This window comes from Leopardus geoffroyi, chromosome A1 (assembly GCF_018350155.1).
Source record: "Leopardus geoffroyi isolate Oge1 chromosome A1, O.geoffroyi_Oge1_pat1.0, whole genome shotgun sequence".
Classification (NCBI taxonomy): Eukaryota; Metazoa; Chordata; class Mammalia; order Carnivora; family Felidae; genus Leopardus; species Leopardus geoffroyi.
The window spans coordinates 83,928,031-83,931,568 of NC_059326.1; the positions used below are offsets into that span (position 1 = coordinate 83,928,031).

The following is a 3,538-nucleotide window of genomic DNA, read 5'->3' on the forward strand; positions in this document are numbered from 1 at the left end:
TGAGTTCGAGCCCCACGTCAGGCTCTGGACTGATGGCTCGGAGCCTGGAGCCTGTTTCCGATTCTGTGTCTCCCTCTCTCTCTGCCCCTTCCCCGTTCATGCTCTGTCTCTCTGTCCCAAAAATAAATAAACGTTGAAAAAAAGTAAAAAAAAAAAAAAAAAAAAAAAAAAAAAAAAAAAATCACATTTTCATACGATTTTGTGTCACATTGCCACCAGACAGAAAATAATAACTCAAGAAATAAGTGTGTGTGTGTGCGTGTGTGTGTGTGAGAGAGAGAGAGAAAGAGAGACTATATTAAATATTTATTTAGAGCTAATTTCAATTTTGTTGAAAAATATCATGAATAAGAATGATATTATTCATCATAATGAGTGTTCAAAGTGTTCAGAGTGTTCAAAGAACACTCATATACTCTTTACCTAGAATCATCTATTACTAACACTCTACCTGCTCTGCTTCATCGCTTCTCTGTCAGTCTAAATTTTTCTCTTTCTCTCCCTTTTTTACTCCCTCCCTCCTTCTCTCTCTATATCCTTTTTTTTCCTCATTTATGTTTGAGAAAATTTCTTATCTCCACATGGCCTTTATCCTGTAAATATTTCATTATGTATTTCATAAGAATGGGGATATTCTTCTATACATTAAGAGTGTAGCTATAAACTTTAGTCAGTGTTACATCAAAATATTACAACACTACACTACCCTTTAGTGGAGGAGTTTATAATCAAAGACACTTGTAATATTGAAGCAATTCATAAAGTAGTTTGTGAATATGATGTAAGATGCCATGGTATTAGGGGCTAAGAAATATCACTGGCATAAATTTCTAAATTTCTGATGTGTAGAATGAAGAAAAACACATTAACATCTAAATTTTGTATTTTATAATTTATTGAAAGACAGTTCCCACATTCAACATTTTCTTTAAAGTCCCTGTGACATCTTTATTCCTCAGACTATAGATTAAAGGGTTTAGCAGTGGAAGGAGGATGGTATAAAAAACAGATATCATTATGTCCTTTTCAGGGATGTAGTGAAAGTTGGGAAGCATGGAGTTGTAGACTCCAGCCCCACAAAAGAGGATAACAACAGTCATATGGGAGGAAAAAGTGGCAAAGGACTTCTTCTGGCTCTTTGCTGAGTTCATCCTGTAGATCGTGAGGAGGATGAAAAAATAGGAGTTTGAAATGACTCTCACTGGGAAAAGGAGGGTGAGGACACAACACAGGTACATGAGTGTCTCATGGAGGGAAGTGAGCAGGAAAGCTTTACTATGTCAGGCACATCACAGAAGAAATGATGGATCTCCCAAGATCTGCAGAAAGGGAATGCCATGGTGACAGATGTGAGCATGAATCCATCCACAGATGCCAGAAACCAGCAGCCAAATACCAGTAGGAGACAAACCCTATGGTTCATGATGACAGGATGATAAAGAGACTGGCAGAGGCAACATAGCAGTCATAGGCCATGGTGGCTAGAAGGAAACATTCTGAACCTCCTAGTGTCACATAGAGAAACATTTGTATCCCACAGTCGAGGGTTGAGATCTTATTCACACCCATAACCTGGTCCATAAGCATCTCAGGCACAGTGATGTAAATGTACATTACATCCATGAGAGACAACTGGCTGATGAAAAAGTACATAGGGGTGTGCAGATAAGCATCACAGTGTATCAGAAATATCAGGATAGAGTTTCCAGACAATATCAACAAGAAAAACACAAAAATGACCACACAGAGGAGAGTTGGGCGTTTTGACTGACTGAAAATACCCACCAGGATGAAATCAGACTGTGCCGTTTCATTGACCACCCGAGTTTTGTTGTCCATGAGGTTTCACCTAGACGCAAGTTCATTGAGACCTCAAATTCAGCAAGGAAAGCTTTGGAGGCAATGGGTCATTTACAAAATGTAATAACCTGAAATGATTTAAGAAATGCTTACTGAAAAAAAGGAAAAAAAAAAAAAAGAAATGCTTACTGAGAGTTTTTGTGTTAATGTTTGTGTACATCAACATGTGCTAAAAAGAAGTCCCATGGGCCTATATATAGGGGATTATTAATCACTTATGATTTAATGAACTTATCACAAAACTAAAAATTTACAAATGTGGGTCAGAATGGTTGCTAACTAATATTGAAATTGCCACAGTTCACATCATCACATTTCATCATGATAGATAATGTCATACATTAACATATATTTACAGAGAGGCTAACTTAAGCATATATGGCAAATCAATGAATCATTGAAAATATAAATAAAAATTATATTTCTAGAATTTTTGTTATACAAGTGTAAATTTATTTAACATCAATGCTTTGAGTACCAACAATAATATTAAAAATTCTTGGAAGTATATTCAATGTAAGGAAGATGTAGAAGCAAATTAAACATAATTGGAGAAAAACCATACCAAATATTAGAGACCCTTGTACCTATAGGAGCAGGCTTCCCTGTGAGGTTTTTGTGGTTGTGTACAGTGAGCAATGCACACACCAGGGAAAGGTCAGGTTTCTCACACATGAATGACCCTTTAGAGACCTATGAGCCTTAGATGAGATACTTAGAATCTCAGCAACCATAGACCCAACTTCCCCCCTTTACTCACCATTTCTGTGTCCACTCTATATAAAACAAAGGATAAGCTTAATTTTGGAGCTCAGGTGTGGCGAGGATTGAGGGGAAATAATAAAACTACTTAGAACATTACCAGTTACAGATACACACATATACTTTTAGTTAAAAGAGTTCATATCCATGTTAATTATTATGAAGGATCAATGTAAGAAATAGCTGTGACTATTACCGTCTTATGATGCAAGATGCATTACTTCACATGGTTTAACATCTATTCATATATTTAAAAATTTAGAATTGATCATTTCTGTATCTCCAACAACTTGAATAAGTGTGTGTGTTTATGTTTATTTATTTTGACATATACTTATTCCATACAAATATACATGATCAAATAAACATATAATTGATCATGTAATATATATTTATATATTTTGACTATGTATATATATATATATATATATATATACATATATATATAACTTTTTATTTTTTATTTTTTAATGAAATTTATTGTCAAATTGGTTTCCATACAACATCCAGTGCTCATCCCAACAGGTGCCCTCCTCAATACCCATCACCCACCCTCCCCTTCCTTCCCACCCCCCCATCAACCTTCAGTTTGTTCTCAGTTTTTAAGAGTCTCTTATGGTTTGCCTCCCTCCCTCTCTAACCATTTTTTTTTTCCTTCCCCTTCCCCATGGTCTTCTGTTAAGTTTCTCAGGATCCACATAAGAGTGAAAATATTTGGTATCTGTCTTTCTCTGTATGACTTATTTCACTTAGCATAACACTCTCCAGTTCTATCCACATTGCTACAAAAGGCCATATTTCATTCTTTCTCATTGCCATGTGGTATTCCATTGTATATATAAACCACATCTTCTTTACCCATTCGTCAGTTGATGGACATTTAGGCTCTTTCTATAATTTGGCTATTATTGAAAGT

At 35.5% G+C, this 3,538-nt stretch overlaps 1 pseudogene; it reads right to left on the reverse strand.

Moving 5' to 3' along the window:
• Nucleotides 1-893: 893 nt before the first annotated feature.
• Nucleotides 894-1,839, reverse strand: LOC123597687 (annotated as a pseudogene).
• Between the last annotated feature and the right edge of the window lie 1,699 nt (nucleotides 1,840-3,538).